Raw genomic sequence first — 24,585 nt, forward strand, 5'->3', positions numbered from 1 at the left:
GCCTCCTTGACCTGGGGGTTTGCATCTTTATTTTGGTCAATTTATTTTGGGCAGTTTATTTGGTGACTCCTCAGCGCCTAGGAACTTAGATCCCCCTATAGTTTCCTCCTGCTAGAGTCCTTTTGGCCTGCCTGGGGGCACTGTTGTTTGAACCTAAGAAGACCCTCTGCTGGCTCTCGCACACAGCCTGGCTGGGACTGTATGTTCCTTGCCCTGGCTGTGCACGTGGGTCCCAGTACTCAGCACAGCTTCTCTGGCTCTCTAGATTTCCCAGGTTGGAGATCCACTGTACCCTTGCTGGTCACAGATTTAGCACGTGAATTAGGCCATCGAGCCCCTACCTCAGCTTGGTATGAAGGTGTGGCTGTACTCATAGCCCCTCAAGGGTTCACTTCACAAAGTCCCCTCTTCCTGTCCTGTCTTCACGTGAGGGAACCCTCACATTCCACTGTCTGTAGCCCTGACCTGGCTGGGAGGACTGTGGGAATCAGGGGACTGCCTTGCAATCACTCTTGGAAAGTTCTGCATTCTGCTATGGAGCCTCCCTTTGGTGGCAGCAGCCCTTCTCTTTTGGTACCTTAGTGGAAATTCCTGTTTTATCATCTTGTTTTGGTTGGTTTTCTATTTGTGGGCCAGGAACTGTTTGGCTCTCTTCTTTAAGGCAGGCTTTAGTGTTTATACTTTTCTGCTGTAACCAGGCCTGGGTTGCCCAAAGCTGAACAGCTGATTTACTCTTGGGGGCACACTCTTCCCCACCAGTCTTAAGTTTTTGGGGGCTGTATTATTGAAACTTCCAAGGAATACACTCTTTGTAAATTTTAGCAGCTGGGCACAGTGGCTCACGCCTGTAATCCCAGCGCTTTGGGAGGCCAAGGTGGGTGGATCACCTGAGGCCAGGAGTTCAAGACCAGCCAGGCCAACATGGTGAAACCCCGTCTCTACTAAAAATACAAAATTAACCGGGCATGGTGGTTGGCGCCTGTAATCCCAGCTACTCGGGATGCTGAGGCAGGGAGAATCAGTTGAACCCAGGAGGCGGAGGTTGCAGTGAGCCGAGATCATGCCATTCCATTGCACTCCAGCCTGGGTGTGAGACTCTGTCTCAAAAAACAAAACAAAAACCAAAAAACAAATTTAGCTAAAAAGGAAAGCTAGGCATTAACCAGGGAGGGACAAGCTTAAGAGAGGATGCTTTTAAAAAATGTTTCTTTTCATCATAAAAGTAATGTTAACCACACTATAGGAAGTTTGGAAAATAGAAAAAAAAACGGTCTTAGCATTTCATTTAATTTCTTCATCTTTTCTTTTTCTATACACTTATGTTCTTGTTTTGAAATAACTGACTTTGTTATAAAATGAGTACGTGTTCATCAGAGACAATTCTGTGATGCAGGAAAGGAGTTCAGTGCAATGTAGGAAAGCACTAGGAAGAAATAAAATGGCATTTATTGATATTTTGGTGTTTCTGCTGTTTTTCCAGTATAAAAATGAATATCTAAATAAATAGGTAAAAATAAATTTATCTCAATACTATTTTCTTGCTTTTTTTCCACCCAACAGACTCTTTTAAAATGTAATCATAATGAGCATGTATGTGCTCCGCTTTTTTCTTTTTCTTTTTCTTTTTTTTTTTGAGATGGAGTTTTGCTCTTGTTGCCCAGGCTGGAGTGCAATGGTGCGATCTTGGCTTGCTGCAACCTCCGCCTCCCGGGTTCAAGCGATTCTTCTGCCTCAGCCTCCCGAGTAGCTGGGATTACAGACATGTACCACCACGCCCGGCTAATTTTGTGTTTTTAGTAGAGATGGGGTTTCTCCATGTTGGTCAGGCTGGTCTCGAACTCCTGACCTCAGGTGATCTGCCTGCCTTGGCCTCCTAAAGTGCTGGGATTACAGGCTTGAGCAACCACGCCTGACCTATTTTTGTACTTTTAGTAGAGATGGGGTTTCAGCGTGTTGGCCAGGCTGGTCTTGAACTCTTGACCTCAGGTGATCCACCCACCTCGGCCTCCCAAAGTGCTGGGATTACAGGTGTGAGCCACCATGCTGGGCCCCGCTTTTTCCCTTTGTCATAAGCATTCCCCTAGGATGCTGCAGAATTAGGTTGTTTCTCCCCCTTTTTTTTTTTATTTTAGTAATGCCGAGAGCATCTTAACTTTCAGATATTCATAGAAGTGAAAGAAGGTTAAATGAAATGTATTCTCGTATAACTTTTAGTACATACTGCCAAATTCCAATCCCAAAGGGTAGTACCAATTTAAACTCCACCAGCAATTTAAGGGAGAAAAGATTGCTTTTCTTAAGTTATTACATTTCATATTCACAGCAGCCCTATGAGGATAGGTATTGTTATTTTTTCCCTCCACAAACAAGTCTTTTAGGCTCAGAAAATAATTTGTCAAAGACCACATAGCTAGTAGTATGTGGAAGAGCTGAGATTTGACTCCAATTTGCCTGCTTCCAAAGCCTGTACTTTCTACTGTATCATACAATGAAAATTTAGTCCCTTTAGTAGAAAATGGCAATGGCAATATGACTTGTTAAGCATTAGGACAAACATCTGGGAAAAAGAATCATTATTTAAACAAGGGTGCTACAAGTCTATATAGTTCTTACACCTTTTCAATCAACGACTAATAAGTGTGAGTTATTATTGGTTTTACTGATAAGATACTATGTGTTAGGCACTGTTCTAAGCAGTTTACCTATATTGACTCACTTAATTCTCAGAACAGCCCTGTTAGGTAGGCACAGTTACTCTTCCCAGTTTGCAAATGAGGAAACTGAGGCACAGACATTTAAGTAACTTTCCTACTGAGGAGCAGGTCTAGGATTTGAACCCAGATGGTCTGGCTCCCTGTTCTGTGTTGCTCACTACTGCTTCTCAGCCTTCAAGAAGTTTATCTCCGTGTGTCTCCCAACCACTGGGATCATCTCAGGCGAGTAATGTAAGTAGTAGCTCAGGTTAGTGTAGAGCTTGAGTCCCAGTCATTGGAAACTGCATCATTGTGTCCTGGCAGTGTGCTTTTCCCTCCTCCCCGTGGGACCATGGCAGCCTCCTTCCTGGGTTCTACCATGCTTCTTCTGGCTGCCAGTGCACAAGTCTTCCTCTCCCCACATCAGAACCAAGATCCAGTTTACCTTCGGTAGACATGTTTTATGTCCTAATTAGGATCTTTTGTAGCAGTTAGTACTCTACAGTTGTTTTTATTTGTATATCCTCTGTTTTTCTCTTCCCTTACCAAGTCATCTTCCTTTTCCAGCTTTTTCCGTTCTTAGCCTGTCTCAATATCAGTTTTAGTAATGTAGGTGGAACCTATCTTACATCAAGCAATTTTAAAATTGGCATTTTTATAGCATTTTAATAAGCGAAACTTTCTAAGGCATATCTCATCAATAATTTAGCATTTTTGAAGTGTGCTTTGTGAAACGGTACTATGAGGAGCTCCTGAAGTTTTAACCCTCATTTAAATTATGAGTGTAAATGAGAATTATAAAGTAATCCTTATTTAAATCATTATTTTCCCCCGAGATTTTTCCCTAAGGCTTTCTAAGTTACATTGCCATTGTTTCAGTCATTTCCCAGAATTTAATCCCTTCAGTGGACGTGATACAGTGGGAAGAGCATGACACTAATCTTTGGAAAGGGTTCTATAGCCAAGTTAGGTTGGGAATGCTGTTGGCCATATTGTTTTTTGACATTGACAATGCAGATTAACACTTCAAAGATACTTTGCAGCCCTGCAACAGAGAAATCTGTTTGACTTTATTAACTCTGTTTCTAAGATTTATTGGGGGACATAAAATATAGGGAAAAAACATAAATTTCCATTTCATTATACTGCCCAGATTTGATCATTATTTCTATATTGCTGTTGTATAAGTTTTTTTCTCCTTTATGTTTGCATATAAATACGCATTTTTAAAGGAAAGGTCAGCCTATCTACAGTTTCATATTCTGCTTTTTTCGTTTACTCTTCTTGAATGAATTCACTCCATGTCATTAAGTAATCTTCAAGGCCAACTTTTACCATTATTTTTGTTTTGCCTTATTACAAAACAGAAACATGCTGAAAAAGTTCAAAAATTATACAAATATTTGATGTAGTGTAGAAGGGACTAGTCCCACATAATGATTCCCACACCCACATAACCATTGTTGGTAGTCTAGTGGTCATTCTTTTAGACTTTTTCTGTGTATGTGCTTATCTATGCATTCTTCTTTTTTTTTTTTTTTTTTTTGAGACGGAGTCTCGCTCTGTCGCCCGGGCTGGAGTGCAGTGGCACGATCTCGGCTCACTGCAAGCTCCGCCTCCTAGGTTCACGCCATTCTCCTGCCTCAGCCTCTCCAAGTAGCTGGGACTACAGGCGCCCGCCACCACGCCCGGCTAATTTTTTGTATTTTTAGTAGAGACGGGGTTTCACCGTGGTCTCGATCTCCTGACCTCGAGATCCGCCCGCCTCGGCCTCCCAAAGTGCTGGGATTACAAGCGTGAGCCACCACACCCGGCCGCATTCTTCTTTTTTTCGACACATGTATATACACATACATACACCTATACATTTGATTTTATACAGAAATGACGTTCAAATACACATTTGATGTTCTTCCAACATCTCAGATATTAAAAAACATGAGTTTGAATGATTATAACTTTTTTTTTTTCAGTTTAAGATGGGATTTCGCCATGTGGGCCAGGCTGGTCTCGAACTCCTGACCTCAGGTGATCTGCCTTCCTTGGCCTCCCAAATTGCTGGGATTATAGGCTTGAGCCACCATGCCCTGTCCATAACTTTTTTTTTTTTTTTTTTTTTGAGACAAGGTCTTGCTCTGTCGTCCAGCCTGGAGTGCAATGGTGTGATCTTGGCTTACGGCAACTGCTGCCTCCCAGGTTCAAGTGATTCTCCTGCCTCAGCCTCCCGAGTAGTTGGGATTACAGGCACCCACCATCATGCCCTGCTAATTTTTGTATTTTTGTAGAGACAGGGTTTTACCATGTTGGCCAGGCTGGTCTTGAACTCCTGACCTCAGGTGATCCGCACGACTCGGCCTCCCAAAGTGCTGGGATTACAGGCATTAGTCACTGCACCCGGTCGATTATAACATTTTATCATACTAAAATAAGTTTTTTTTGCAGTATTTTCCCATTAGAAACACTTAGAACATCTTTGTAACTAAGTTATTGATTGCATCTTTAACTTCATTTTAAAGAAATAATCACAAATGTTGAATTATAGAGTCAAAGGATAAGAATATTTTATTTTATTGTAGACAGAGTCTTGCTTTGTCACCCAGGCTGGAGTGCAGTGGCTTAATCTCAGCTCATTGCAAGCTCTGTCTCCCAGGTTCAAGCGATTCTCCTGTCTCAGCCTTCTAGTAGCTGGGATTACAGGTGTGCACCACCACACCTGGCTAATTTTTGTGTTTTTAGTAGAGATGGGGTTTCACCATGTTGGCCAGGCTGGTCTCGAACTCCCAACCTCAAGTGGTCTGCCTGCCTCATCCTCCTAAAGTGCTGGGATTACAGGTGTGAGCCACCGCACCTGGCCTGATTGTGTATTTATTGTAGAGCCAGGGTTAGAACCTAGGTCAGAAAACCTGTCCTGCTGTTTCTTGAATCTTGCATCATTTTTTGCCTTGGCATCTTTGTTTTTTTTTTTTTTTTTTCCTGGAATCCCTCCTGGAGTAAATTTTTTTTGTGTAAGGACACAAGTGTGAACTTCTGGATCTTGCTTGGCCATTCTTGTGCAGTCCTGAATAACTGGATTCCTAAGTACCTACTGTGGGTTTCCTCTTTGTTTGTGGGTACAGCCTTTTCCCTGCAAGAGGCTCAAACTTCAAATGGCGGGGCTGACTCTAAGTTCCCTTCTAGTATGCAAGGCATATGAATAGGCTGGTTTGCATATAGGTTGCAGAGGTGGGGAGCAGGTGGTGGTGGGGGAGGCAGACTGTGAGAACCCCCTGCAGTCATCAAAGGGTGGCTCAGTGCTTTCTGTGGCTTTTACTCCTGAGTGAAGCTGCCCTTCTTATTACCCTCCTTTTCCGTTCCCCGTCACCTGTGCTGTGATCTGGTTTGGAAGTTTGAAGTTACCCCAAGCTCTCTTCTACTTTTTTGCAGACCTCCAACCCCCTCAATGTTCTCCTTAAGCAGATTGCCCCCCATCCCACCCTTTTTGGAGAGTTTCTAGGATTTTATTTTGGGGAATAAATAAACTTCTTTCCAACTGAGATGGTGGTGGAAAGGCTGTTTGTAGACAGTGGGTTTGGGGACAGGTTTGAGGCCCCACTGTTGTCATGCTTGCTCGGTGGCATTTGCACCACTGGAGATGATTTTAGACAGGGTGTCAGCCCAGCAGTAAACAGGTCATGACTCCCTTTTCAGTTCTTTTCCTTTTTTTTTTGGGATATGACCTTTATTGAGCTTATCCACCACAGTGGAAATAATGTCTGTACAAACCCAAATGTTTGTTACTATAACTTCTGCATTACAATTAAAATCCAAAAAGTTTTTTAAAAACAGTCAACTCAGTCAAAACCCACTACTTCAGAATCAATAGCTTCCTTGAAGCCACAGTAACACTTAAATATGGTTAAGACTCAAATGCAGAAATTTGGTTGGAAAGCTAATTAAACTTCCAACTTGCTCAAATAGAATTACAAAAAGACAAAATTGTGTTTTTCACAGAAATACAGTCCACTGGCATCACCAACACTGGACAGCTGTTCTAGTGTTTAGACTCCTGAGATAACGAGGAATCCAGGCATCCATTAGACTATCTTCTGTTGTCCTTTCTTCCCAATCAGAGATTTGTGGATGTGTGGAATGACACCACCACCAGCAATTGTAGCCTTGATGAGAGAATCCAATTCTTCATCTGCGCAAATAGCAAGTTGCAAGTGACGTGGGGTAATATACACTTTACCTTTAAGTATTTTGATGCATTTCCTGCCAGTTCAAGTCCCTCTGCGGCGAGGTACTCCAGGATGGCTGCGCTGTACACAGCGGCAGTCGCACCCACATGTCCATGACCTGTCGTCCGAGATTTCAGGTGTTAATGAATGCAGCCCACTGGGAACTGCAAGTCGGCTCTCAGCAAGTGGGAAAACCGCCTTTGTCTTGGCCTTTCCGGAGTCCTTCCCAGCCTTACTGCCAGCCATTTCGAATTCTGCTGAACCTCAAGCAAGGCAGAGAAAGGGCTAATCAGACCCATGGTGAGATCCCACCATCTACTCCTTCGTCGTACCATGATTCAAACTGCCCTTTTCAGTTCTTACTATTCCTGATCGGATCAAAGAGAAAATCTTGATTTGGTGTTAGTCTGAAAGACCTCTCTAATAAAGGCTATTTTCCTATTGTAACAAAAAGAGCAGGAAGTAATATTAGTCTTTAATAAAACTTTGTTTTGTTATAGGTTGGTGCACAAGTAATTGCGGTTTTTGCCATTAAAAGTAAAATGGCAATTACCTTTGTACCGACCTATATTTGTGTGTGTGTGTGTATGTGTGTGTGTGTATTTTTGCGACACAGTCTCACTCTGACGCCCCAGCTGGAGTGCAGTGGTGCAGTCTCGGCTCACTGCAACCTCTGCCTCCCTGGTTCAAGGGGTTCTCATTCCTCAGCCTCCCAAGTAGTAGCTAGGATTATAGGTGCCCCCCACCACACCTGGCTAATTTTTGTATTTTTAGTAGAGACAGGTTTTCACCATGTTGGCCAGGCTGGTCTCAAACTCCTGACCTCAGGTGATGTGCCCACCTTGGCCTCCCAGAGTGTGGGATTACAGGTGTGAGCCACTATGCCCGGCCTAGTGTGTTTATTTTTATAGTTACCACCTATTAATGAGAAAGCAACACTTGTTTTCCATTTACCGTAGTGATATCAAATTTTCTTTAAAATATTTATGTAAATCATAGGTGATTTAAAGAAAAATATTAAATAACAGGATCAGGGCAGGCAGAAACTGTGGTGCTGTAGTGGTAATGCCTGCAGTTTGAGAAATGCCCTCAATTCTCCTGAGGATTGTTCATATTCCTCCCCAGGTCTTGGTGTTTGTTGATTCTTTCTCTGGACTCAGTTGAAAGGACACATTTCTCTGGTGTTTTGAGGGTTCTTTTATTTTGAAACGACTTTGGAAGGGCGGGAACGTGGACAGGTGTTCTGGGTCTGCTGTCTTAGACTGGAATTTTACCCGTCGGTCTTCTTGGTTTCGTCATTTTTGTTGGATTCTTTTCCTTTTTCTTTTTTTCTTTTGAGATGAAGTCTTGCCCTTGTCCCTCAGGCTGGAGTGCAGTGGCGCGATCTTGGCTCACTGCAAACTCTGCCTCCTGGGTTCAAGCGATTCTTCTGCCTCAGCCTCCCGAGTAGCTGGGATTACAGGCGCCCGCCACCATGCCCGGCTAATTTTTGTATTTTTAGTAGAGACGGGGTTTCACCATGTTGGCCAGGCTGGTCTCGAACTCCTGACCTCGGGTGATCCACCCGCCTCGGCCTCCCAAAGTGCTGGGATTACAGGCGTGAGCCACCGCGCCTGGCCTCTTTCCTCTTTTTCGAATTAATTTTAGTGTTTGGGGTTTCAGTGGGGCTTGTTCCCCCCCTTCAGCTAGGCCATTGCTCAGCGTGAGTGGCTGGAAATGTTGGCAGAGTCAGTCCCCCCATCCATTAGGTGCTGAAGGGCCACTCAGAAGCCCAAACTTGAAAGGGTTTTTCTGCTCGGATCTCTTACGCTTTTCTCCCAGGGAGAGGTCCCGTGGCTTATCAGAGCTTTAAAAACCATACTTGGGTTTCTCCGCCATGCAGGCATGTGTTCTGCCTGCCCTCTTTCTCCAACCTAGACCCACGTAGGCTATGCTGAAACTGGAGGCACACCCTCTTGTGTGGCCTGGGGACGTTCCAGCGCCATCTTTGTAGCTCGGACAGCCTTACTTGTCACCCTGTTTGGTTGAGTCCGACTTCTTGGGTCCTTGAACACAGGGAGGCACCCCGGCTTGGGGCCAGCTGTTACCCGCGCTCGCCCCGGCATGCGGCCCTCTGGTGTCTCAGCTGCGCTGATAGACGCCCACCCCGCGGTGCTTCTCCAGGCCCCAGGCGTTTCCTTTGGTCTCTGTGGAGGTTGTGGGGGGCAGGTTGGAGAGGAGAGTTACTTGCCAGCACTTTTAAACTGGCTTATTTCAGACCTAAATTCAAGGTGTCTGTGATGTCCTGAGGCGGATGATCTGGCAGCCTCAGGGCCGAGTTGTTAGATGGGTGGCAGCGTCCACCGAGCTTGCGCCCACCTTCTTGCCATTGACTCCCCCATTTCACTGTCTGCCTGGCCTCCGTAGGCACTTGAATTTACAACACATTTTCTTGCCACTAACCACACATTTCCCCACTTGAAAAGTATTATTTTTTCTCTCTTACAGTTTATCACATGGTCCAGAACTTTCTGTAAGCTTCCTGATTTACTTTATTTAGAGTTATTCCAACTGTTAACTGATTTATCCCGTATTTGTGTGTTACAGTCATAATTTTTTAAACTACTTTTGGCTTTTGAAATTATTATTTCATTATAATTATATTTCTTGTCTAATTAGTACTTTTAGTATTACTGCTTTTTACATTTAATCAAAGTGTTAATGTTTGTATAAAATCTCCCTAAGAAGTATAAACCCAACTGGTGGCCACCACAGTGGTGGGACCAAAATGAACATTTAGGTGCCCAGTGTCTTTGCTGACTTGCAGATTTGAAACACTTATCTCTGGCGTGCAGGCCTCTGTGTTTGGTGCTGTTTTAGGACCAGGATTTTAAATTTTACAGCTCACTCTTTCCTCCCCTCTAATTCACACTGTTTAAGTATTTTAGATGTGGAGCACATTTTTTTGTATCTAGAGGGTAAGTCCTTCTCTTTCCTGCCTTTTTTTTTTTTTTTTTTTTCTGGAAACTTCTTAGCACTTTCTCCTGCTTATTTTCCTGATAAACTGTATAACTATTGCTTCGATAACAAGTGTTTATTGGCTGCCGTCCTGAGCCAGGCACTCTACCCAGTTGTTCGGGGACCTGCATGAGGAGCGGTCAGTGTGGCAGGTGTCCAGTGTCACTGAATTCTCCCCAATGCATTAGGGACAGGAGCTGATTGATGGATGGCTTCCAGTGTTTTACTTCTAAACACTGTAGGGAAACAGCTGTAACAAAAATAAACCTGGAACCTTTTGATCCCTGGACAGTCTTTGTTGAGATGATCACCAGGAGGCACTCATTCCTCGTTAACATGGTCACTGAATCTAAGTTTCATTAAGTTTTCTTCTAGGAAGTCCAGAGACTTGAGGAATAAATCATAGTGGAAGTGGAAGGTTTTTCTTGCAAGGCATGGGTTTACTGTGCTTTTATGGATTTCTGCCCTTAGTTTTGGTTTAGCTCCTTTCTGATGAAAAACTTTATAGGAAAGTTACTTTATGAGACACCAGGTCACCCCATTCTTGTGAGAACCCTGAGAAGTTTACCAAATAGTTAAGTAGTCAGACATAGGAAAACCTATGTTGTGGTAGGATATGGCGGCCCCTCCTCTCAAGGGTGTGAACCATACAGAGCTTTTTGACGTGTGTATTTTTACATGCATGACTTGTGGAGGCAGGCAGAGTTTCTGGGTTGCTCCCCTACCTGTCTGTCTTCAGCTAGAATGCTTCTGTAACAGCCCACAGGACTAAGCTTTGCAAGGCCTGTGGTTAGTGTCTCCAGTACCCAAAAGATACCTATTATTATTCAGATAAAATTGGCCATTTTAACCATTTAAAAATGTTCGCTTATTGACTTCCAGTACATTTACATTTTTGTACAATTAACAGCAACCACAATATAATTGCAGAACATTTTATCACGCCAGAAAGAAACGGAGTACCCATTAAGCCAAGCTTGTCCACCCTGCAGCCCATGGGCCATATGCGGCCCAAGACAGCTTTGAATGCAGCCCAACACAAATTTGTAAACTTCCTTAAAACATTCTGAGATTTTTTCAATTTTTTTTAAGCTTATCAACTATTGTTAGTGTTAGTGTACTTTATGTGTGGCCCAAGATAATTCTTCTTTTCCAGTGTGACCCAGGGAAACCAAAAGATTAGACATCCCTGTATTAAGCAGTCATGCCCCATTACCTTCTCCCAACTATCCCTGACAAACACTAATCTGCTTTCAGTCTGTATGGATTTTTAAATTCTGGACATTTCATGTAAGTGGAATCATATAGTACATAACTTTATATGACTGGCTTTTTTTCACTTAGCATAATGTATTTGAGGTTCATCTATGTTGTAGCATGTATCAGGATCTGTTCCTCTTATGACTGAACAATAATCTATTGTATGGATATACATTTTGTTCATTTGTTGATGGACGTTGGTTTGTATCCACTTTTTGTGTTATGATAATGCTACTATGAACATTTGTATGTAGGTTTTTGTGGGAAAAAAAAAAAAACCCTGTGTTTTCAGTTTTCTTAGGTATATTCCTCAGAGTGGAATTGCTAGGTCATGTCGTAATTCTGTGCTTGACTTTTTGAGGAACCAAAAATATATATCTTAAGTATTAAAATAGTACGCATATAAAGTTATCATACTTCCTTCTTATATATTAGAAAGAAATGGTTTCTTTGTAGTCAGGCAGAACCAAGTTCAAATCCCAGCCCCTCTACTAACTAGCTGTGACCTTCAGTGAGTTATTTAGCCTTTCTTAGTTTATTTCTTCACCTAGAGAATGCTGATAATTAATTCCCGCTTCAAGGCTATTATAGTAATTCACTGAGATGGTATTACATGTAAATAGCTTTTATTAGCACAGTGCCTGGCATAAAATAATCCACATATACTGTAATATTTATTTTAGGATAATACATAGTCACCCAAGCCTGATTAGTATTTATTGCCTCAAAGAAATGACTATGTACTTGGGTCAAACCAAAGAGAAATCAGACCCAAAAGGAATTCTTAAACTTTATATTTTTATGTTATCTTTGCCAGAGAGGTACTTTGCATTTTTACTTTTAGATTAATGCATTGTCTGTTATTCTCAAAATTTGTAGCATCCACATTTTCAAAGGTGAAAGGATCTTCTGCAGAGAAGTGACTTTTTCTTAACCTTCTGTTTGATCTCTGCTTGGGTTCTGTATGTATGAACCATTTCCTGGCTCTGCTCACAGAGAGGCGGAAGATTGCTAGTGACTTGCCCCATCTCAGTGCATAAGGATTCACCATATGGATCTTTTTCTTGAATTAGTAACTAGTTACAAATTATTTTTTCTAATTGTCAAATAGATTTTTTTTTTTGTAAAAAATTAAGATCTCCCGTGAACAGACCAGAGATTATCACTGTTAATATTTTGGTAGGTGCTTTTTAAAGAAAAGTATATATTATTTTTGTATAATAATACCACTAGAATATTTTGCAGTTACTATTTAGGAACATCTTTCCAAGGTATGAAATATTTTTCTACAACCTATTTCTTAATGTTGAATATTATTCCATTTTTATGGATAGGACATAATTTACTCATTTCCCAATTAGATATTTATATTGTTTTTGGTCTTTTCACTATTATAAACAGTGCTGTGATGAACATTTTTGTAGCAGAATCTTTGTGCACATTTATGATAATTACTTTAGGCTAAATTCCTAGAAATGGATTTCTTGGATCTGTGTTGCAGCCTCCACAAACTGCAGTCTTTTTATATTTCGTTCACAATTACATTTACTTTTGTTACACAGGGCACCACTTTGATTTCTGTTAGTGCTGTTTGTGATCGTGTATGTCTTTCACTTGAAATCCACCATGAAGGTGAAAATTTGTTTGAACCTTGGCACTATATGGCAATGCAGTGTAGTCAGTTGTGTTTGTAGTCCGGATTATCAGAGCTTGAATTCTCGTTCTGCTGCTCACTAGCCTCTTCTTGCGCGGTTTCAGTGTACGCAGCCTCACCTTTTATTCTATTTCTACAGAGTCCCATTTGGTGTGTAAGCTGGTTTTTTGTTCTTATTTCTCTGTTCCTCCCGTGGGGCTTCTTTTCTGTGGCCACTCTAGACCATTGAGGATGGAAGCTGATAGATAAAAATGCTACCCTGTTCCACCTGGGATGGTAGTTGAGACACATTCACAAGGCTTCTCAGAAAGTCCTGCAGGTTCCAGCACCTGTCAGAAACATCTGTCACTCATGGTGATCGCCTACTTGACAGTGCCCTTCTTTGGACTTTTCCTCTGTTTCGCTCCCTGTGTCCTTCACTACTGCCCCCTGGGATCACATTTCAAAATAAAGTCCCTGCCTGGAAGCCTTTGTCTCATCTTTTACTCTCAGGGGAACCCCGGCTAAGGCATTTTATATCATGGATAGGTAATGTACTCTCCGAGTCACAGTTTTGTCTTCTGTATAAATCTGAGAAGAGTGATGTCTGCCTCATAGGGTTATTTTGAGGATTAAACCATGTAAGTAATTCATTCACCACATAGTTACTGAAAGGCAACTGTGTGCTAAGTGGTGGCATTCTGGCTATGGGGATATGGCAGTGAGCAAGACAACTAGGATCCTATCTTCATAGAGTTTACATTCTGATGAAGGAGACAGACAAGCAAACAAAGAATTTCAAGTAGTAAAGAATGCCACAGAGTAAATTAACCAGGATGATGAACTCAAAAGCAAAAAACCACGACGGGAGGCCACTCTGAGGGGGTGCTCTTTGAAATGAGGACTCAATGGTGAGAATAAGCTGGACATGGGAAGAACATTTTGGGTAGAGAGAGTAACAGGCACATAGGCCCTGTAGTGGGAGTGGCAGGAGCAAAGTAGCACACATAAAGTGTCATGCTAATACCTCCACTTCCTAAGTGCTTAATAAATGTTGGTTGGTATTAGTAGTTACTAGTAGGTTATATTAGTAATTAATAATTGAGGTTAGATCAAAGGGATAGCCCATTGGTAATTACATAGCAGTAAGTGGTCAGTTTAGCCTTATGGATTGATGACAAATTGGTTTCATAGAATAAGCAGTAATTGGGCAGGATGAGAATGGTTTCATAGTATACTATAACTTGTTGATATGGTAAATTACATTGATTTGCTTTGCATTCCCAGGATAAGCTTTATTTGGTCATGATGTATTCTTTTTATATAATGCCAGGTTTGATTTATTGATGTTTTGTTGAAAATTTTGCATCTGTTAATATGTTCATAAAGTATATTGGTCTATTTTTTGCCTTTTAGTATCTTTGTCTGGCTTTGCTAACAGTGTAACATTGGCTTCATAACGTGAGTTGGAAAGTGTTCTCTATTTTTCCATGTTGTAACAGAGTTTGTATAGAATTGGTATTTAAATGCTTGGTAGAATTCTCCCCCGAAGCCATCAGGCTTGGAGTTTTCTTTGTTGGAAGCCTTTTAACTATAAATTCAATTTCATAATATCTATAGGACTATTTAATTTACCCATTTCTTCTTGAATGAGCTTTGGTAGTTTGTGTCTTCCAAGGAGTTTGCCTGTTTCATCTAAGTTATCAAATTTATGGGCATAAAGTATTTCCTAACATTCCCTTTCAAAGAAAAATTTAGTTGCGATAAGAAATTTTATAGTGATGGCCGGGCGCGGTGGCTCACGCTTGTAATCCCAGCACTTTGGGAGGCCGAGGTGGGTGGATCACGAGGTCAGGAGATCGAGACCACGGTGAAACCCCGTCTCTACTAAAAATAAAAAAATTAGCCGGGTGTGGTGGCGGGCGCCTGTAGTCCCAGCTACTCGGAGAGGCTGAGGCAGGAGAATGGCGTGAACCCCGGAGGCGGAGCTTGCAGTGAGCCGAGATTGCGCCACTGCACTCCAGCATGGGCGACAGAGCGAGACTTCGTCTCAAAAAAAAAAAAAAGAAATTTTAGTAGTGATGAGAAATACATAACATAAAACTTACTATTTTAACTATTTTTAAGTGCATAGTTCAGTGACATTAAGTACATTCACATTGTTGTGCAACTTCTTACTATCCTTTTAATGTCTCTGGGATCAGTAGAGATGCCCCCTCTTTATTCCTCATATTGATAATTGTGTCTTCTCTCTTTTTGTCCTGATCATTTCTGCTAGAAGTGTATCAGTTTTATTGATCTCAAAGAACCAGCTTTGAGTTTCATTGATTTGTCTCTATATAGTTTGGTTTTTCCATTTCATTGATTTCTACTCTTAATTATTTCTTTATATCTGCTTGCTTTGGTTTTAATTTGCTCTTCTTTCTCTTTTTTTTTTTAAGATTGTAACCTACACCATTATTTGAGACCTTTTTTCTTCCTAATATAAGCATTTTTATGCTACATTTTCCCCTCTAAGCATTGCTTTATCTGCAGTCCACAAATTTTGCTTGATTGTGCTTCATTTTTTATTCTATTTTAAATATACTCTAATTTCCTTTGTGACTTCCTCTTTGACCCAGATATTGTTTAGAAATGTGTTGTTGAGTTTTCGCATATTTGGGGGATTTTCCATCTTTCTGTTGTTGGCTTCTAATTTTTTTGTGGCCAAGGAACATGCTTTATATGATTTTAATTCCTTTAAATTTTTTGAGGACTCTTTTATGCCCAGAATATAGTCTATTTTGGTGAATGCTCCATATGCACTTGAAAAAATGTGTAACTTTCTGTTGTTGAGTGGAGTGTTCTATAAATGTCAATCAGGCCAAATTGGTTGATAATGTTTTTCAGGTCTTGTATATCCTTACTGATTTTACTAGTCAGCTTGGGCTGCCATAACCAAATACCACAGACTGGGTGGCTTAAGGAACAGAAATTAATTTTCTCACAGACCCAGAAGCTAGAAGTCCAAGCTCAGGGTTTTGGCAGGTTTGGTTTCTCCTGAGGCCTTGCAGGAGCCTGCTGGCTTCTAGCTATGTCATCACATGGTCTTTCCTTTGTGTGTGCAAGCATCCCTGGGTCCCTCCCTTATAAAGACATGTCACATTGAATTAGGGCTCCATCTATCCTTACTACCTCACTTAACCTTAATTACCTCTTTAAAGGGCCTATCTCCAAACATAGTCAACATAGAGCTTCAACATACAAATTTTAGGAGGAAACATTCAGTCCATAACAGTGATTTTCTGTTTACTTGTATTTTCCATTACTGTGAGAAGAGTGCTGAATTCTCCAACTATATTTGTGGATTTATCTACGTCCCATTTCAGTTCTATTAACTTTTGCTTCATTGAAGTCCTTTCTCAGCTCTCAGATTCTATGATTCACTGTGCACCCCCCACCCAATGTTTTAATTATGAAAAATTTCAAACATGCCACAAAGTAGAAAGAGGGGTACACTGAACACCCATATACCCACCACCTAGATTCTACAATTAACATTTTACTATGTTGGCTTAGCAAATATCGATCCCTCTATTTATTTGATCAGTACCATATTATTTTTTAAAGTGCATTTCAAAGTAAATTATAGTCACATTTTCTCTAAGCACTTAAATTGCATTGTTATTAACTAGAGTTTAATAATTATTTAAAGGTTTTTTTTGAGTTAAAATTTTTACGTAGTAAAAGTACAAATCTTGAGTTGATGAGTGAATCTTGTTGTCTATAATGAGACTGTATACTTATCCTGTGATGTGCAACTTTTTGGATATTTGTGTATTATTGCTTTCCACATAGGTTTTTGAGATCTGATTTTTGCTCATCTTGAGAGGAATACTTAATGGTAATTATCAGATCTGTATTTTTAGGGGTTTGTTTGGTCCTGGACAGAATTAAAATGGCTATGTAAATAGGGTCAGTTATTAGTTCAGTAAATATTTGCTTATATTTAGTTTTAATTTTTAACTGTGGTAAAATGTACGCAATATAAAATGTACAACCTTAACTATTTTTGTGTATAGTCCAGTAGTATTAAGTACGTTCATATTGTGCAGCCGATGTCTATAACTCTTCTCACCTTGCAGAACTGAAACTCTGTACCCATTAAACAACTTCCCATTTCCCCCTTCCTCCCCCTGCGGTACCCTGCCTCTGGCAACCACTTTTCTACTTTCTGCCTCTGTGAATTTTATTACTCTAGGTACTGCAAATAAATGGAATCATATAATATTTATCTTTTTGTGACTGGCTTATTTCACATGGCATAATGTCCTCAAGGTTCATGCATGTTGTTGCATGTGCCAGTTTCCTTCCTTTTTAAGGCTGAATTAAATTCCATTATATGTGTATGCCACATTTTGTTTACCCGTTTATCCATTCATCTGCCAGTGGACACTTGGGTTGCTCCTGCCAGTATGTGAGCACCTCCTTCACATCGCTCCCCTTTTGTTTAACAAACACTCTTGACTGCCTTTATGTGCCAGGTCCTATTAGAGGCATGAGGGATGCTGCAACAGGGAATGTACCAGACAAAGCTGCTGCCCTAAATAAGCTTGTGTTCTAGTGGAGACTGAAGATGGGGGGATGGACAATAGACCAAGAAACATATTTCCTTGATTCTAAAATGCATTTATTCCCACGTTTTAATGATTCTAAAATTGGAACGTGCCTTATAATTGATGACGTCTTAGAATTATATTTGGCAGCGTTTATTTTTTAGTGGCACTAAAAATAATGGTGTATCAGTTTGAATCATAGACTTGATGAGTCACTATTAAATCCACTGTTAAGTTCTATGAAAGAAGCAGGACAAAGGATAAGGTGACATTTGAGCACAGCACATGTTTAGTTGATATGTTTTCATAGCAGGACTTCATCCCTGAAGGAGACAGTGTGTTGATTCACATTTGACACAAACTCTGACCCCACTGTGAGCTGGTAGCACTTTGCAGACTAGTTATTTTGAGTGGCACTGGTAGAGAGGAGAGAGAGACCTGGCAGGTGAAGGCTTGGGAGAGCATGTTGCAAGATGGGCCCAGATCTTGTAGGTAGGAAAGACAACATGTCAGTAACTTACGGCCATCTCAGTAACTGCCAACAGTTCTTCTAGTTGTCCAGAACAAAACTTAGTTTTATTCTTGACTTCTCCATCTGCCCATACACCCAGTTAGTCAGCATATCCTGCCTGCAGTACCTTCACAACATATCCCAGTTCCGACCTCCCCCTTCATCTCCACCTCCACCCTGCTGGTTTGAACATCCTCCTTTCTTCCCTGGATTCCCTAACAGCCTTCTAACTGGTCTGCTATCTTCCACCGTTGCCTTGCTGTAATTTCTTCTCAATTTAGCAACCAAAGTGATCATTCAAAAACATGTCCAACCATGTTATTCCTCTACTTAGACCTCCCCAAAGCACCCTGTCACATCCAGAGGAAAGGTTAAAGTCCTCATGATGGCCTGTAGGGCTCTGGACCATTCCCCTCATCGCCACTTGTTTGACGTTAGCTCCCTGCGTGTCTGCCTTGTGCTCATTCTGCTTTTGCCAGTTGGCAGCCTTATCGTCTCTTAATCATGTTGAGCATGTTTTCAACTCAGAGCATGTGTACTTGCTTCTTTTTCCTCCAGAATCACCCTTCCCTCAGATATCTGCAAGGCCTACGTCTTCAGGTCTCTGCCCAAATCCACATTACAAGGGGGTTTTCCCTAACCAGGTTGGATAAGACGGCACCCCTTGGCCGGGCGCGGTGGCTCATGTCTGTAATCCCAGCACTTTGGGAGGCCAAGGAGGGCGGATCACCTGAGGCCAGGAGTTCGAGACCGGCCTGACCAACACGGAGAAACCCAATCTCTACTAAAAATACAAAATTAGCCAGGCGTGGTGGTGCATGCCTGTAATCCCAGCTACTCGGGAGGCTGAGACAGGAGAATCCCTTGAACCCAGGAAGCGGAGGTTGCAATGAGCCAAGATTGTGCCATTGCACTCCAGCCTGGACAACAAGAGCAAAACTCCATCTCAAAAAAAAAAAAAAAAAAAAAAGATGGCACCCCTCCTTCCCCAGTTATGCTGCGGTAGCAAACAACTCTGAAATATCAGGAACCCAAGACAAGGCTTGCATCTCACTGGTGTTCCATCTCCACTGCGAGTTACCTAGGAGGGGTCCACTCCGCACTGTCGTCAGCCCTGGGAGCTGGCTGATAGGGTAACCACCATCTTGCACATTGGCAGATGAAAAGAGCAAGAATGATTCCCTGGTCTTAAAGGGTCCTCCTGGAAGTGATATAGCTTTCATTTACTTGGCCAGAGCAAGTCACATTGCCATGCCTTACTTCATTTGGGAGTGGGGGTGGGGAGCAGTCCTACCATGTGTTTGGGAAGAGACGGGAAATATGTGGTAAATAACAAAGCCACAGGTTTTATTTTCCCTAGTTCATTTCTCGTAGGATTTATTTCCATCTGACATAATGTATATCTACCTTGTTTTGTTTGTTGTTGTTTTTCTGTCCTGTCTAGACTCTAAACCACAGGGCTAGGGACTTTGTCCACAGTTTATTGCTATGCCTCAGGACCTAGAATAATGCATGGTACAGGTGGATGCCTACTCATATTTAGAGAATAATTGAGAATACCAAAGCAAACCATTCATTTATTCATTTGGTGCATGTGTTAGGAGTTTGGTATTCAAGTTGGGAGTGTGAATTAGGGAGGTTTGAGGAGAGAGGAAGAGATGGTGTGAGATAAGAAGTTGTAGAGCAGATATACTAGAGAAAATCAGTGGAAATGCTGGTCAGTGGAGAGTGTCACCTTGAGACTTGAGACCAAGAATTTATGGTGAAATCTTGTAGCTCAGCTGGGTGACTTTCTTGAGTCATGTTGAGTTGCTCAGAAGCTGGCAAGGAAGAGGAAGGAATGACGGGGTCCACTGCACAAGGACAGGTGGAAACTCAAGTTGAAGGAAACATGGATCAAGCTGCCCCTTGCACTTACGTCACCCCTGCTCCATCTGCAGTCCTGTCAGAGTCACAAAGGAGCTTGCCTTTAATGGGGGAAGCCTGGAGTGTTGTGATGGTGCTGGTGGTAGGAGCAATATTCTCTATATTCATTCTTTTTTTTTTTTTTTTTAATTAATTCTTTTTTTTTTTTTTTTTTTTGAGACGGAGTCTGGCTCTGTCGCCCGGGCTGGCGTGCAGTGGCGCGATCTCGGCTCACTGCAAGCTCCACCTCCTGGGTTCATGCCATTCTCCTGCCTCAGCCTCTCCGAGTAGCTGGGACTACAGGCGCCCGCCACCACGCCCGGCTAATTTTTTTTTGTATTTTTAGTAGAGACGGGGTCTCGATCTCCTGACCTCGTGATCCGCCCGCCTCCGCCTCCCAAAGTGCTGGGATTACAAGCGTGAGCCACCGCGCCCGGCCTTTTTTTTTTTTTTTGATACAGAATCTCGCTTTGTTGCCCAGGCTGGAGTGTAATGGCACAATCTCGGCTCACTGCAACCTCCACCTCCTGGGTTCAAGTGATTCTCCTGCCTCAGCCTCCTGAATAGCTGGATTACAGGCGCCCCCCACCCCACCACGCCCAGCTAATTTTTGTGTTTTTAGTAGTAACGGGGCTTCACGATGTTGGCCAGGCTAGTCTCAAACTCCTGACCTCAAGTGATCTGCCCGACTTGGCCTCTCAAAGTGCTGGGATTATAGGCATGAGCCATTGTGCCCAGCCCCTATATTCATTCTTTTATTTCATTTTCTTCTCATAACACTTTTGAGGTAGGTTCTCATCTCCATTTTACAGGTGAGGAAAATTGAGGCTGAAATGGCTCAAGAAAGGATTTAGGTTGGTTAGGCTCATAGTCATGGTGCTGTCTTCTACTTTTGAATTACTAGGCAATGAGGAACTCGGTTAGATTTTAGATTCCGTGGAGCCTTGTTTGCATTTTGGTCATGAAGAAAGTATGCAACCACTTTACTAATGGTTCCAGTTTAGATGCTTACGAGACCTTACCAGAGAGGAAATAGTTGGGCTATTTTTATATGCTTAAACGAGTACAATAACCACAATGTCAACTGTAACTGGTAAATTCGCCCCCAGGGAATTTCTTATGAATAAGATGAAGGTGCACCTCACAGAATCTGAGAATGTCCCCATCAGTGAGGCTTTTCTGTGATCTTGGCTGTTAATGCTCTGGACGTTTCATCTGTGCACGGGATGGTGCTAGGCTTTATGGTGGATGTAGAGAAGAGTAAGGCATGTGGCCTCCCTTCAGGAATCTTTATTGTAGTTGGGATAGCAAAACTGTACAAACCCTGGCTGCTCATAGTAGTGTGTGGGAATGAGGGTGCAGAGTGGGGGAAAAGCCCTTCAGGCTAAAATGGTTCACTCAGGCTGATGGAGGAAAGTAGAAACAACTGTAATTTGAAGGCTGCATAAGGTTTAGATAAGGGAGTATCTGTGCTAATAAGGAAGGCATTGATGATATTGGAGATTTAAGTCTGGAAAAGTTTTCCAAAGACATTGAAACAGAAAGCAACATGTTCAGGAGGTAGTGAGCTGTGCAGTTTGATTGCAGCAAAGGCTCCTGAGAACAAAGCAATGGAGGTTGTGCTGGAGAGGCAGGAGGCCCAGAATGTAGGGAGGTCTGGACAACCAGGGACAGTGACTTGTCATTTGAGCTTGAAGGTCATACCAAAGTGACCACATTGCAGCCTCGTTTTAGGAAAGAGTATATACAAACACACACAGATAGTCCTTGCTTTGCAAGGTGATGCAGGACTGTAAAAATGACTGTGCAAGTTGAAACCAGGCAAAGCTATTTTAATAATCAATGGGGAAAATTTGGATTGTTCTGTGACTTTTAAAAATCTTTGTTGAAAGAATGTTAAAACTTTAGACTTTCTCTTACAAATGTATAGTTATAAATGCATAGGGAAATGAAAAAATAGTAAAACAGTATACTGTAATTTATTAAAAACATTAGCGACATTGAGAATTCAAGTGTTTTATTTCTTTGTAAGAAACTTACCAAGAGCAGTTTGAACAGTGTTTGCCTTCTTCCTGTTGTGTAACTTATAAGGAGTATCTATCTTAAACCTTGTGAATTGTCATACACCTTTCTGAGTTTGGCTGAGTTTCCATTATTTTATTCTCTTTGCTTTCAATGTGACAAAATATCTCTGGTAGTTTCCTTAATATGTAGATTTTTGCCAGCATCATTTCCTCAGGGACATCATAATCACTGTTTTAGTGTACTATTGCTTCTCTAACAAATTATCACAAACGTGATGGTTTAAAACAAAAGAAATATGGCCAGGCGCGGTGGCTCATGCCTGTAATCCTAGCACTTTGGGAGGCAGAGGCGGGCAGATTGCCTGAGCTCAGGAGTTCGAGACCAGTCTGGGCAACATGACAAAACCCTGTCTTTACTAAAAATACAAAAACATTAGCTGGGTGTGGTGGCGTGCGCCTGTAGTCCTAGCTACTTGGGAGGCTGAGGGATGAGAATCGCTTGAACCTGGGAGGCACCAGAGGTTGCAGTGAACTGAGATCACGCCACTGCACTCCAGCCTGGGCAACAGAGTGAGACTCTGTCTCCTCAATAAATAAATAAATAAATAAATACATAAATACATAAAACAAAATAAATTTATTATTCTACAGTTTGAAGGCCAGAAATCCAAAATGGATCTCACTGGGATAAAATCAGGGTGTCAGCATGGCTGCATTTCTTTTGGAAGCTCTGAGAAGGAATCTGTTTCTTCACCTTTTGTAGCTTTTTGAGGCAGCTCACATTTCTTGACTCATGACCCAATTTTATCTTCAAAGCCAAGGGTGACTGGTGGACTCTTTCTTACACATTGTCACTCTGAAACTTACTCTCCTGCCTCCCTCTTGCACTTAAAAGGACTCCTGTGGGCTGGTCGCAGCGGCTCACGCTTGTAATCCTAGCACTTTGGGAGCCTGAGGTGGGTGGATCATGAGGTCAGGAGTCTGAGACCAGCCTGGCCAATATGGTGAACCCCGTTTCTATTAAAAATACAAAAATTAGCTGGATGTGGTGGCACACGCCTGTAGTCCCAGCTACTCAGGGGGCTGAGGCAGGAGAATCACTAAACCCGGTAGGCGGAGGTTGCAGTGAGCCAAGATTGTGCCACTGTACTCCAGCCTGGGCGACAGAGGAAGACTCCGTCTCAAAAAAAAAAAAAAAAAAAAGACTTGCGATTGCATCGAATCCGGCTGGATATCTTGGATAATGTCATCTCAAGGACATCTGATTAGCAACCTCAATTCTGTCTGCAACCTTAACTCCCCCTTGCTGTATAACCCAACATAGTCACAGGTTCTGGGGATTAGGACGTGGACCTCCCTGGGGAGCCAGTTTTCTATCACAGTCACCTTCCTGTTGACAAGTTCACCTTCACTGAGTTTCTCTAGCTGCGCACCTTGAATGGTGGCAGTGTCAACATTCCTGTGGTTTGATATTTCTTTTATAACTTGATAACATTTGATTCATATTTCACTTCCAGCACTATTACTTTTGGTTTCTTTGCTGTATACTTTTTTTTTTTTTTTTTTGAGATGGAGTTTCTCCCTGTCGTCCAGGCTGGAATACAATGGTGTGATCTTGGCTTACTGCAGTCTCTGTCTCCTGGGTTCAAGTGAGTCTCCCACCTCAGCCTCCCGAGTAGCTGGGACTACAGGCGTGCTACCACGCCCAGCTACTTTTTATATTTTTAGTGAAGACGGGGTTTCCCCATGTTGACCAGGCTGGTCTCAAACTCCTGACCTTAAGTGACCCACCCATCTCGGCCTCCCAAAGAGCTGGGATTATAGATGTGAGCCACCACGCCTGGCTCTCTTTGTTGTATACTTTCATCTTTATTGACTAGTTCCCTCTTTTGATTATCTATTTTTGTAAAATGTCACATGAATTTATCATTGGAAGATGAGGCAACACAACTACATACTTTACTGTCTGTGCATGAATGGAATAACAGCTGCCCAGTGACAAGTCACTGACAGACTTGGAAAGAAGTGACATACATGATTGGTCGCTGATCATAATGCACGACTTATTGACATAATGATCTATGTACTGAAGAGCTGGTGGTGGTTTACCAAATCATGGTAACTGAAGTCTGTGCCTATCAGAGCTATGCAGAAATGAGGAACTGCCAGTGTGTGTATTTTTGTACCATGTCTACATGTGTATTTATATAGGTTAACGTGTGTTACTTGTTTTTTAAAAAAGAAAATGGGGAGTTAAGCTAGAAACTATTAGAAGTGTGTATCTATGGGAGTGGGTTGGGGGTATGGGATAGAGGGGATAAATAACTGAAGTGAAAGTAAACCTTTGTTTTTCATGGTTTTGGTTTTTGAACAATATAAATATTTAACATATTCAAAAATTTTAACGGAGAAAGGAGCAAACTTTAATATTAAATGTAAACAGAAATAAACAAATCTCTGTGTTATAACCACTAGGGAAAAGAATTATTTCAAGTAGCTTTTGAACACAAGACCCTGCCCATCCTTAGTTGAGATATATATATATATATATATATATATACACACACATATAACTAAAAAAAAAAAAAAAAAAACTTCAAAGTTATCTTAAACTTTGCCCAGTGGGCTTAATAAATAGTTTATTGTTTGTAATGATATGAATACTGTAATATTAAAATTTTTTGTATAACCTAGGATAAAGCAAGCAGGTAACTATTAATAATTAAGAGAGAAAAGACAGAAATGCAAAG

At 41.7% G+C, this 24,585-nt stretch overlaps 1 protein-coding gene and 1 pseudogene across 2 annotated transcripts in view; one reads left to right on the forward strand and one right to left on the reverse strand.

Moving 5' to 3' along the window:
- Positions 1 to 24,585, forward strand: part of UBAC2 (UBA domain containing 2) — a 190,170-nt gene that overhangs the window by 4,614 nt on the left and 160,971 nt on the right. The window lies entirely within an intron of this gene.
- On the reverse strand, positions 6,439 to 7,173 carry LOC116467412 (histone H2A.Z-like; annotated as a pseudogene).

The sequence above is a fragment of the Hylobates moloch genome, unplaced genomic scaffold (genome assembly GCF_009828535.3).
Source record: "Hylobates moloch isolate HMO894 unplaced genomic scaffold, HMol_V3 SCAFFOLD_4, whole genome shotgun sequence".
NCBI classification, from domain to species: domain Eukaryota; kingdom Metazoa; phylum Chordata; class Mammalia; order Primates; family Hylobatidae; genus Hylobates; species Hylobates moloch.